The sequence below is a fragment of the Vombatus ursinus genome, unplaced genomic scaffold, assembly GCF_900497805.2.
Source record: "Vombatus ursinus unplaced genomic scaffold, bare-nosed wombat genome assembly UNPS02014807.1, whole genome shotgun sequence".
NCBI classification, from domain to species: Eukaryota; Metazoa; Chordata; class Mammalia; order Diprotodontia; family Vombatidae; genus Vombatus; species Vombatus ursinus.
Window position 1 is genome coordinate 42,905,458 of NW_020954585.1, and position 13,407 is coordinate 42,918,864.

Sequence of the window (13,407 nt, forward strand, 5' to 3'; positions counted from 1 at the left end):
ACTAATAGGAAGTGGGGCTGGAGTTGGGGGGCGGAGTTGTTTGGAGCAAGAGTAGCCTAGAGGGATGAGAGTGGTCTCTAGGGAAGGGACTGGGGAGAGGTGGGGCCTGAGGAGGAGAGGCCAAGGAAAAGGTGAGGCTCCAAGTGGGTGCGAACTGGGGATTGTTTAGAATGGGAGGGGAGGGGGAGTGTCGGGTCAAAGAGAAGCAAGTCAGAGAGGCAGGATCTGAGTGGGAGGGGCAAGGAAAGGTGACTTTGAGTACAAGGGTCCGAGAGGAAGGAGGGCGGAGGGGAAAAATAGGAGTGGTTACGTTGTGCTGGCGCAAAGGCGAGACTTGGTCTGAGGGAACATATTAGAGAGGATGGGGTATGGGTCTGCCCCGCAGAATGTGCTCCATTTCCTTGCAGCTCAGCCAGCAAGTAACAGCCTGTCTTTCGTTGCCAGACTCCCTACAGTACCCCTCAAACCCTCTGCAGGTTTCCTGGGCAGAGCCTTCAAAGGAAAAGCTAGTACATTAAAGAGGCCAAGGGACAGAAGTGCCTTAGATCTGGTCCCCATCCGAGAAGCCTCACTGCAGGTGATATTGAGCCATAAGGGCTGGTCTCTCTTGAGCTCCAAGGCACTTACCCGTAGTAGCAGAGGCCCACTTGCTCAGAGGTTGAAGCTATACTCATCCTCATCAGACTTCTCTGCTGAGGAAGCTGGCAGCCTCTGAGTGGGAGCCAGCCAGGGACACCTGCACCTTTTCAGCTGGTTCTGGCTGAGGGCCGAGTTCCACTCCGGCCCCCCAGTCATTCTGAATTCGGTGAGCTACAGAAGCTGGCACTCCCATTACAGAGCTGGCAGAGGCCTCTACTGTACTTGGATGACAGTTGGGTGGCCCAGCATTTCAAGAGGCCAGGGCAGGTGCTGAAGCTGTCTACCCTGCAAGGGATTTATGCAGAGGGTGCAGGTGCCATTGGGTGGCAGGGCACAAGCCATATTAAAAGGGGAGGTACCCACAGACTTCATTTGTGGTGATGTCAATGCCCTCACCCACCACTTCAGAAGTGAGGAAAATACTAAGAGAGAGAACTGTGATAGGGAGGGAGTGGGGTACACCCAGGTCCTGTGATTAAAAAAAAAAAAAACCCTTCAAATTAGACAGGCATCACAATCTGATTTAGTGGAGAAAGCACTGGCTTGGGAGTGCAGTCAAAGAACCTGTATACTCATCTTGACACGAAGAACAGTGCTATGAGGTGACACTTCATATCTCCACCTCAGTTTTCTAATCTGTAAAATGAAAAGGCTGGACTAAATTATCTCTTCCAGCTCTAATGTTCTATGCCACCTAGAAAACTGAGTTAGACACGGGGTCAAGATCCTTGAGTAGATGAGGTATTGGGAACAGGACCAGGGAAGGAAGGAAACAAACATTTATTAAGCACTTACTCTGTGGCAGGCACTGGGCTAAGTGCTTTACAGATGTCTCATTTTTTGTTGTTGTTTTTTAGCCATTTTGCAGTCATGTCTGACTCTTTTGTGATTCCATTTATTTATTTTTTTAAAAAAACAAGTTATGGCCAGTTTATTAAAGAATACTTTTGTATAGTTTACTTTTCACTGGTCTGTTCTGACATGTTTCTAATGATATCAGAATCACCTGAATCAATGATAGCCAGCGTCCATACTCTGTAGTACTTCCCACATGCTGTACCCAATTCAATGTTATTGCCACTGTAGTGATGGACGCCAGTTTTGGCCAACATAGCATAATATTCGATCTCTGATTTCCTCAAGGCTGGGCAGTTGTTGGCTAAGATGACCAATTTGGTCTGATCATTTTCAGGTTCTGTTTGTAGTCTAGTACATATTTGCCACTTTTCATGACCAGCTGGAGCCTCGAGTTGATGGACTCCAGCGACTTTTTCGTCTTCTTCGCGGCCACCAACTTCCCACCTGCGCTACAGGAGTACCCTCAGCCAGAGACCTGCCACCAAGATGGCCAGGAAGTGAGAAAGCATTTTGTTTTGTTTTGTAAAGATACTGGAGTGGTTTGCTGTTTCCTTCTCCAGCTCATTTTACAGATGAGGAAACTGAGACAAACAGGGTTAAGTGACTTGCCCAGGATCACATAGCTAGTAAGCGTCTGAAGCCAGATTTGAACTCAGAAAGATGAATGAGTCTTCCTGACTCCAGGCCCAGCACTCTATCCACCTAGGAGTGGATAGCCACCTAGGCTGCCCATAAATGTCTCATTTGATCCTCGAAATCCTGGGAGTTAGGTACTATTATCTTCATCTTAGATTTGAGGAACCTGAAGCAGACAGAGGTTAAAGTGAATTGCCCAAGGTCACACAGCTAGTAAGTGTCTGAGGTCAAATTTGGACTCAGGTCTTTCTGACTCCAGGTCTGACCACTCTATCTACTATGCCACCTAGTTACCTCTAGGGAAAGAGGACAGTATGAGGGGGACAGGATTCTAACGGAGGGTACAGAGTGGTTTTATGGAAGAAGCAAGGGAACAAGTCTGGATGCCAGGGTCCCAAGTAGGGTTACTGCTAGATTGGGGTTCCAATGGAAACAGATTAGGAAGTCTTTGCTCTTCTCCTTTGGGGCAAGGTTGTAATATTCTCTGTGAACTCACATACAGTATGATCCAGACATCCATCCAGCCCAACTTCTCCACCCAAACCCAGCATCTTGACCCCTCTACCTGGTCTAATTTAAAGATGCTACTATTGCCCTGGGTTATTTTGTGGCACTCCTCAGATTCTTCCACAGACCCTTTCCTGTTCATTTATCTAAAAAACTCAAACAAGTTAAGAATGTTCCTAGCTCTTTTCTCCACCCAGGACCTAAGTGTCCTGTCTCCCATCAGAACTCAGGCATCCTGTTGGCTAGCCCTAGCTTTTCTCTTGGGACCCAGGGTGGGACCAGCCCCACCCTGCCAAGCATCCTGTTGCTCCGTCATTTTTTTCAGTCCTGCCTGACTCTTCATAACCCCATTTGGGGTTTGTTTTAGCAAAGATACTGGAGTGGTCTGCCATTTCCTTCTCTAGCTCATTTGATAGATGAGGAAACTGAAGCAAACAGAGTTAAGTGACTTGCCCAGGGTCATACAGTAAGTGTCTAAAGCTGGATTTGAACTCGGGTCTTCCTGACTCCTGGCCCAGTGCTCTATCCACTGCACCACCTAGCTGCCTTTTCCTGTTGCTCAGAACCTGGTCCTCACACAGGACTTAAGCATCCTGTCCCCTAGGCCAAGCTCCCCTCCCAAGACCCAGGCATCTGTCTCTCAATTCCCATAACCCAGAAAACTTCCACCAACTTCCCAGGGCAGCAGCAGGGACACACGCAAAGAACACATGTGAAGCTATAGTGGAAAGGGTAAAACTAGATTGACTGTCAGAAGAGATGCAGCTTACTACTCATTTGAGTAAGCTTTACCTCTCTGAGTCTCAAGTGTCCCCACCTGAAAAATGAAAGAATTGGACTAGATGATCTTAGAGGCTCCTTCCATCTCTAAATCTATCCTGTGATCCCAACATCTTTGTGTCCCTGGCCTGAAGCCTGAGCCTAGCCGGGGTTCCCCTCATTTATCCCATACCTTCTTTTTTTTTTTTTCTTCTTTTAGGCAATTGGGGTTAAGTGACTTGCCCAGGGTCACACAGCTAGTAAGTGTCAAGGGTTTGCTCTGAGACTGGATTTGAACTCAGGTCCTCCTGACTTTAGGCCTGGTGCTCTATCCACTGCACCACTTAGCTGCCCCTTTCCATACCTTCTAAGAAAGCTTCCCTGGTTTCATGTAATGTGTTAGGACTATGGGAGAGCCTTTTAGGTGTGAAACCTCAAGGATCAGTTACTACAGTAACCACCTGCTTCATTCCTCTGTGAGGCTGGGGTCACTGTCACCCTATTGAAAGGGCTGGAGAAAGTGAAGCACAGTATAAAAGAGGGATAGAGCGATGAATCCAAAAATGTCAGAGCTAGAAGCCCCTTCATGTTCTAGCTGGGAAAATTGTATTCAGAAAGGAAGAAATTACTTACACAGGTTTATGCAACAAATTTAGCTTGACTCTTTATTGTGGTTACCTCAGTGAGAAAAGGGGTGGCAGCTAGCCACGTCTTCCAGATTCAGCTAGCTCTGGGGAAGGAAGCAACTCTAAACAACAACAAAAAGAAAAACATAGGATTTAGAGCTAGAAGAGCCTTCAGAGTTCATCTAATCCAAACCTTTCATTTGTTTGAAATTGCATTTGATAGGAATAAGGCATTATGACAGAAAGGAGCTTAGAGATGAACCATTCAAGAAACCCCAGACTGGCTTCCCTCTGCCTGTCAAGATCCAGAAAGTCCCTGACGGAGTAATCTTCAGCCCCCTAACAAAGCGTTATCCTGTTCCATATATCAGATTTATAATGGGGTCATCCTGGGCCTGGACACCAGTATTACAATAGGGCTTTCCTTGTCCTAAGCACAAGTGTTACAATAGGCATATGATGTATAAGTAATTTGAGGTTTAGCTACCTCTACTTTGTGGCTTGAGAACAACATGCCATTTATGAATTCTCCACTTGTTCACAAATCAGAGCTTTAACTTTTATGTGGTTCTTTGCCCCAGGGCACCCATTTTCAGGAGTACTTGCTTCCTCTCCAGGAAACCATGCTTTCCCTGCACCTCCACATCCTACTCCTCTGTTAATAAGGGCACCAACATTCAGAGGATGCTCTATCCAGGGACAGGGTCCTTCTTCCCCGTGATAGCCACCATTCTCCCAATGCCACACTTCAGTGTTTTCTGTCAGCCTCAGTGCCCCAAAGCCACCTAGCCTCTCCCCCTCAACGTTGCAGGGGCAAAGACCACATCAGTAATTTTCCCTGCACGACTGTATCCAGAGTCAGACTCTCTCTTTGTACTGCTACTGTTTCTTATGCCTCCAAACTGTTTTGTCCCAGGTGAGGAGAAAAAAAAAAAGGCCATAATGTCTCTGTCGGGATGTGTTAAACAGGTAGGGTTGGGACTGCCACTAGGAATGGACTTTGCACAGATTAAGAATTCAATGAACCCAAATAGAAGTTTAAATGTACTTTAGAAAAGTATGTCCTTGGGCTATAATGAGTTTCATAATTGCTTTTTTTGAAGAAAGGTTCTGTGCTAAAGGATGCATAAGTCCTTTTCTGGTCCCTTGGGTATCAGCCCTCTATCAGAGCAGAACAAAAGAAAGAGAAGGCTTGCAGTTTCACAGCTTCAGTGAATTTACAGTTGAAACTACTTAGGAATACTTGAAAGGGTGTGTCACTATTCCAGCCACTTTGTCTGGTTCACAAAATATGTTCTGCTCCCTCCAGCCTCCTTACATTCACCCTGGCTCTTCTTACCTAGAATATACTCCCATCCAAACTTCTACCAGATGAAAGCCTTTTTTTTTCTTTTAAGTCTCAGCTCATGTCACCTCCACCAGGAAGTTTGCTCTGATTCCATCCCATGCTCAAGATGAAAGTTATCTTGTTCTCATATTATTCTATAGTACTTTGACAGTATATCTTTTTGGCCATTATCACATCCTTCCTTATCTTCATACTTATCTGTATATATGTTGTATCCCTCTCCCCCTGCCCACTACTGTAATCTCCTTGAGGGCAAAGATTATATAATTTTTTACTTTTTTGTATCCCCATCCCAGTATAGAAATGTGCATGCAAGTGCTTAATAGATGTTTACTGAATTTAAGATAGAAATAGAGTTTAGCCCTTGCTTTGAGTTCATGTTTTCTCTCTGTCATCATCTCTTGTCTCTTGCTTTTCTTCCTTCCCTACTCCCAAATCCACCAAGCCCTAAAAATTCATCTCTCTTTTCTATGATGCAAACCTGCTACTTCAGTCAAGCTAATTTCCTCACTGGCTCACCACACATACACTTCTGATCAAGATGCTCCTTCTCTCTACCATGCCCTCCCTCCTCTTGGCCTATATAAATCTTGCCCATTCTTCAAGATCCAGCACAAAGTGCAATGACTGCAGGAAACCTCTCCTAATTCTAGCCCATGCTGAGCTTCTCTTACTCTGAATTCCTTCAGTGCTTGTGTATGTTCTGCCTCTCAGTATCCTGTGCTTGTTGATCTATTTATTGCTTTGGAATTGTCCTCTTGTCATCCTCAGCTTACTCTAACCTACTTTGGGGTGGGAAGCAGATGCTTTCCTCTTCAGAGGCAGAGTAGTAGAGTAAAAAGAGTGACAGACTCACATTGAGTAGAACTGTGTTGGGATTCCCACTTCAACACTTGCTATCTGTGTGAACTATGGGCAAGTCGTGCAACCTGCCTAGGCCTCAGCTTCCTCATCTCTAAAATGGGTGTGTAGAGGAAAGCTGAAAAGAATACTTGTGCTACTCATGTTATAAGAAAAGTATTTTGTAAACTTTAAAATGCTATAGAAATGTTATTATTCTTCTACTGGTATGTCCCCAAGAGCATCTACCAATCATTCATTGTATGGAAAGGCACTTTAGGAATGGCAAAAAAATAAGATATGGTCTCTGCCTCAAAGAGTTTACAGTCATATGGCTAGCACTCTAGGTCAAGCCCTGTCCTCATCACATGTAGCCTGGGCTATTGAATTTAGTCTCCTAATTGTCCTACCTACTTCCAAGCTATCTTTCCACTCTACTCTCCCCACAGCTGCCAAAATCATCTTCCTAAAGCACAGGTCTGACCCTGTCACTACCTCACTCAATCTTTGGTGACTCATTATTGCTTCTAAATTTGACATTTAAAGTGTTTCGTAACCTGGCTCCAGCTTACCTTTCCAGGCTTAGTTCACATTTTTCTCCTTTCCAAATGCTACATTCCAGCCAAACTGGCCTCCTTGATATTTCCCCAGTACAGTATCCTAAGTCCTGACTCATTTCCTTGCACTTTGTCCCCCAGGCCTAGAAGGCACTGCTTCCTCACACCCCCTTCTTAGAATCCATTCCTTCCTCCAAGCCTCAACTCAGCGACCAGTTCCTCAGATGAGCCTTTCATAGTTTTCAGTATTCTCTCTCCTCGGTTTTATCTGGCTTTTAGTTATCTGTGTGAGTGTCATATCCACTAGTAGAATTAAACTCCTTCAAGGCAAGGATTGGATTTTGTATTGTTTCTGTATCCCCAGCACCTTAACACAGTGGCTTGCACACAGCAGGCACTTAATAAATGCTTGTCAAATTGGCATTGTTAGTTCAGACATATAAATGGGGGTACAAGAGCAGGAAGCTATGCATGGCTCTAGTGGCTGGTGAGCTCTAGAGGAGTCAGCCATGTAATGTGGCAATCACAAAAACTTATTCCATCTTGGGCTACATTAATAGGGGTATAGTGTCTCTAATTGCTTCTTGTGTCTCTTTGGCTGGCTTCTCACATTTCCTCACATGCACCCACTCACCTCAACTCCCCAAAGTCTAGTTTCCTACTGCTTGCTTTCTCAGAGGTTAGCAATAATTTACTAATCACCAAATCCAATAGACTTTTTTTTTTTGGTCCTCCTCATCCTTGATCTTTCTATAGCATGTGACACTGTTAACCCCCTCTCCTGCTGGATTCCCTTGCCTTCTTTGGCTTCAAAGATACCATATTGCCTGGTTATCTTCTGAATGTACCCTGTTCCCTCCCACCTCCCCAGATTAGCTTATGTTGCTCTCTCAGCCAATAGGGCTCTCTCTCAACTTTGCCTATTGAATAATACCTATTCAGTCTTTAAAGTCCAACTCAGAATGTCAACTCCTCCATAAAGCCTTCCTTGTTCAATCCAGTCTGTAATGACCCCTTAGACCTCACAAAGCATTTTATTCTTGCTATCTGGGGCAGCATTGTTGTTCAGTTGTTCAGTCATGTCCAAATCTTAGTGACCCTGTGAACCATACTGTCCATGGGGTTTTCTTGGCAAAGATACTGGAGTGGTTTGCTGTTTCCTTGTCAGTGGCAAGCAGAGGTTAAGTGGCTTACCCAGAATCACATAGCTAGCAGGTGTCTGAGGCCAGATTTGTTCTTTTTCTTTACTAGCTATTTTAAATCAAATATTTCCATGTATCACATTCATTCCACTTGTATTTAGGTTATATACATAAGCCAGCATTTGAATTTCTTTAAAAAAAAAAGTGTACACCATTAAATCTTGCGGTACCAAGTTCAGAAAATAGTCTTAGGCCTTTAAAAACCCATTGGCTTTACTTCTTGAGGGTCTACTCCCAACAGTATCAATGTTATTAAAAGTCTTCTAAGTCTTCCAGCCTACAAGTCCTTCAAAACAGATTTTGTGCTTCTGCATAGTTTACTACATCGAGTTTGTGGTCGCTTTAGATTGGAAGCTATTTATATTTCTCATCACTTATTAGTGTCGCTATGGAAAATGATCAAATTGATAAATCAAAGTTTTTGGTTTATATTTTTGGAAAAACATTTTCAGTTACTTGAATAAAATATTGCCTTTGTTTTCAGACCAAAAAAAGAAAAGAAAAAGAAAAAGAAAATGATCAAATTGATCAATGGCTGCCACCAGGTTCTTCCTAAAGTTATGCAGAAGGCAAAGGCTTTGTGCCTCTGATCATATTTAAGGTTCTCTCTTAATTTAGCTTTAAAAACAAAAATATACTTTTTTCCTTTGAAAAACAAATAATCACCCAGAGGGATTAATTGCATACAAAAGAAATCAATTTTATAGCACTCGCTATATTATTTTAAAACCAACATGCTGTAAAATGTTTTTATATATATGTATGTGTGTATGTATATGTAGATATATATATATAAACAAAATCATCCAAAACATAATCACTCCCCCCACCCATGAACAAATCCAAGTTTTTATTTGCATGGCCAAAATATCTTTTGTTCCCTTTGCAACATTGTTTTAGATAATCCCTTTCTGTTGCATTAGGGAATAAGCCTCAACACTGCAAACTTCCTTAACAGTGAGGCCAGATTTGAACTCAGGTTTTCCTGACTCCAAGCCCAGCACTTGATCCACTAAGCCACCTAGCTGCCTCCTAACTTGCTTAATTTTATTATGGACCAGACCCATGAGTATCACTTTAGGGAACTTCCAGGGAGGAAACTCCCTCTATTAACATAGATGAGCAACTTGATAGTGTTAGAGGTTCATGGGGGCACCAAGAGGTTAAGTCACTTGCATTGGGTCACAGAACCACTATGTGTCCGCCATAGAACATGAACTTCCTGCCTCGAAGGCCTGGTCTCTAGAGCTGCCTCTCCTTTACATGAATAGGAATGAAAACAAAGTAATAATGTAACATGCCTCTCCTAAACCTTGAACTCACTCTTTTTCAAATACATACGTGGTCAGTGGAAAGAATGGATCTTTATAGGAATTATGTGTGGGTGATCCACATAGGGTACACATGTCACCAGGTCAGCTGTGTTAGGAGGTGTGGAGCATGGTGACCAGGGGAAGCAGCTCAGCTATGGACGTGATGACCGATGTGTCGTCTTGCTGTTCTCTACCAGATCTGCTCCCACCTGCATTGCTCTCCAGTCCAGCTGACCATCAATTCTGGCTTTTTTTTCAGGGTCACCTCCTACCCTGTCTAAAATTCATTATGAATGTTGTGGTTGTAGCTCTTTTACCAGATCTTTTAGGCATCTCCACCAACCAGTGCAGAATAGCATCATCATTGTGCATTACAGTTTTCCAGATATGAGTCATATCCCACCCTTATTAAGCTGTAAACTGGCTGAGAAGGCAGAAACTGACTTATGTCCAGCAGTATATTGCTTTATCACCTTTCAGAGTTCTGCATACAGTAAATAATGTTTGCTGAACGAAAACAAAATATGAGAAAGCACAGGGTTTATTCATAGAAGTGAGTGTAGCTTCAGACTGGAATGTCAGATTTTGTTTAAGTCAGGAAGAAATGGCTTCAGATTTCAATTCTGAAATTTGTGACTATGGGCAAATCACCTGACTACTCAGTCTTAGTTTCTTCATCTGTAAAATGGGGATAACAAAAATTATATTAATAACAGTAATAGCGAATATTAACATAGCGCTTTAAAGTTTGCAAAGAACTTTACAAATATTCTCATTTGATCCTCCAAACAACCCTGGGAAGTCAGTGCTATTATTATCCCCATTACAGATGAGGAACTGAGGCTGAGAGAGATTAAATTACTTCTTGCAGGTATAAGTGTCTGAGGTAGGATTCAAACCAAGGTCTTCCTAACTCTTAAGTCCATTGCTCTATCCACTGGGCCACCCAGACCTACCTCGGAGGTTTGCTATAAAGCTCAAATGGAATTATATGCTTAAAAGTTTGCAAAATGCTTTATGTGCTATGTAAATTATTGCCATAATTTTATTCTCAGGGATTTACACCAAAAGACTGGAGAAGAAACACAAATAATAACAAAGCAACCAATGTCAAAAAGTAATTTGCTATGCCTTTGGAATACAAAGTGGGACACTATATAGAAACACAGGGTCTCAAGAAGGCAAGGGGAAACTACTCTCTCACACCTATGTAGGGAGAGCACCATGGATCCCTTAGGTATGACCCACATGTCAGCAAGTAGTTATGTTTGTCAGCCCTGGGACAAGGGATAGTGATTATGGTGGCTTCCTGCTGTGTCCAAATCATTGTTGCAGCTGCCGAGAAGGTCATCATCACCAGCGAAGAAGTCCTGGTTTCATACCTTCAAATGCAACTGGGTCTTCCCACCCTGGCCCAGACTCATATGACCAAAGTCAAAGGTGTGGTGCCGCGTAGAAGAGTTCTGGTCCAGTATCATAATAGTAGATCTCTCCAGGGCCTCAAAAGTCACAAGCACATGGGCATCAGTGACACCAAAAGACATTCCTGTGCAACACATGGGCCTGAAGTTTGGTTACACTCTAGGTGACTGCTCCTCCGCCTTCCTCCCTGTGCTTTAAGCAACATCAGGTTTCTGTATCCTCTGTCTCAGGACAGCTACATAAGCATGCTTCTTTCTGATCCCACAGTCCACCAGGTTGGGCAATTTCCAAGACTACTGTCTTTACTAAGCACTCTTCTTTACTCAGATACATAATCTACAGCTTGGTGCAGTGCTTCCTTCTATGAGTCTTTGAGGCTCAGCAAAATGTAAAGTGCGGCCACAGCTGAGAAAACCATGCCTGACATGGTTCAGAGGTTTTCTGCAAGACTGAAGTCTTTCATTGGCTCCTGAAGGGAAGAGGAGTCTGAGCACACTCCTACAGTTGCCCCCCAACTACCTCCCCTGGTTCTCACAGTATGCCCAATAGTAGGGACTCCAGAAACCATTAGAAGGTAGGGAGCTGCAGGGGGAGTCCACAGAACTATGGGCCACCCACTAGCCCTCCAGGTCCTCCTGAGAAAGGATGATACATAGTGTGTGAGGCATGACTCCATCCAGTGTAGCCAAGTAGAGGTTCAGTGCAATGACAGAGGACAGGCTGCCACCCAGTTACAGGCAGATGACATAGTAGGTCCCAAAGGTCTGGATCAAAGCCCAGTAGGTGCCCTTGCTGTAATTCAGAAGAAGAGAGGAGAAAGCCTGGACTAAAGTGGCGGAGGGCACAATATTATGTTGGAGGTAGAGGATGGAGGAAGAAAGTCCGAAAGCTCAGTTGCCCTGCCTTTCGGATCCCCAAGCCCTCCAGCAGGACCCGTGCACACATCTTGTCCTCTACTTTCTAGTATCTAGACCTATCCCCTATGTACGTACAGCTCCAAACAGCTTGACTCCAGCTCCCACCTCGAGTTCGGGAGGGGAGGGGGAAGAGATCCTGTTCCAGGGCTTAGCACAGTATCTGGCACATAATAAGCATTTAATAAATGTATATTGATTGTTCCGAAGCCTTCTCAGCTTCCACCACAGACCCCTGCGTTACGACCTTCCAGCTTCACCCAACTCCCTGTTGGGCGACCTAAGTGTCTCTTTTCCTGAAGCACCCCGCAACGCCTCCAGTTCCCTGTGGAGGGATCTGTGTCCTTTCCCCTGCTACCCACTCCCCTCCCCCCAGCTCCCTATCGGGGTACCTGTGTCCCTTCCCCTGCAGTCCGCCCCCTACCCCCAGCTCTCTCCCCCGGGACCCAGGATAGGTCCTCCTCACCTACCTATACACGGGACATGCAATCTAAAGCAGCCAAAGATAGACACGCCCTGCCGGGCCCAGGCTGCTGAGAACTAAATAGAGGTGTACAGGGAGTCTGCAGCTACTCTCTGCTTGGTCACGCCCCCAAAGAGTTTCTCCACCGATTCTCAGATCCTTTGATTTCTGATCCCGCCTCCTGTTCACTTCTAGCCAATCACGGCCCGGAACTTCAGTCCCTGCACCAACCGAGACCATTCTTTCTCACTCAGCTCCCCGCTTCGCTCCTTTACTGAATGGAACTCAGCTCTGAGGCTCCGCCCACCTCTGGATCCCAGGCCCAATCCTTATGCAGCTCCGATTTGGCCACGCCCACTCCCCCATCTCTGGGAAATGGATTTAAGTGCGGAGTCCAGCAGTTTTCTGGCTCAGACCCTGCAGAGATTTCTGCCGTTTTCCCATAACCTTAGCTCTCAGGCCCTGTGCTATCGCAGCTCAGCCACGACGGCAGCCTCCTGCAAGAACCACACTCAGCCCCCCAGTCCTCTCTCTTTTAGGGTTCACCTCCCAACCCAGGGGCAGGGAGCTGGTAAGCGTGGTGACGTCCGGGGCTTGCCAGTGACCAGCGCGTTCCTCTGCTGAAGCTGGGTGGCACTGCGGGTGGGCCAGAGGAAAGGCCAGGGTCAGCGGCAGGAATGGCCTGGAGGTGTGGAGAGGAGACGGAATCCAAGTAGTCTGGCCGAAATCCACCCATCAAAGTTTTGTTTTATTTTATTTTATTTTTCTTTGCCCCCCTCTCCCAAAACCTGACCTGCCTGCTCAAATTTCCCCTACCTCGATCAAAAGACCCAAACGTCATGACGCCCCCACCCTGCCCCTAAAATCTGAACCTCCTCGGGTCAAGGCCCGGGTTCTGGGCTCTTGTCCAGCACAGCAACCCTTACTACAGACACAGCTCTGCACGACCCTCACCACTCCTCTCATCTGCCAGTTCAGTTCAAACCACGGATCCCTGGCCTGGGGAAGGCCTGGGAAGACCAGAGAGATCTAGGAGGCTCCCCCCAGCAGGAGTTGAGCCTAAAGATTACAGCTCCTTTTACCCCCCTGCTTAGGTCCCACCTCCACCATCTAATAAGCAAAAGGGACCTGGGAAAGGTCAGGTTGACCTCTGTTATATCTATACCTATATATCTGGTATATATAGGGGAAAAATATCTGGAGTCTGGTCTGAATACTGGCTTGTGAGTAAAAGAAAAGGTAAAAGGGGGCACTGACAAACTGGAAAAGTGTCAACTGAGTTCTAAGAGGTCCAAGGGACTACAGAAATCAAACACATACAAA

General features: G+C 45.2%; 1 pseudogene; it reads right to left on the reverse strand.

The window, feature by feature from the left end:
- Positions 1 to 1,595: 1,595 nt before the first annotated feature.
- On the reverse strand, positions 1,596 to 10,511 carry LOC114052159 (annotated as a pseudogene).
- Positions 10,512 to 13,407: the final 2,896 nt, after the last annotated feature.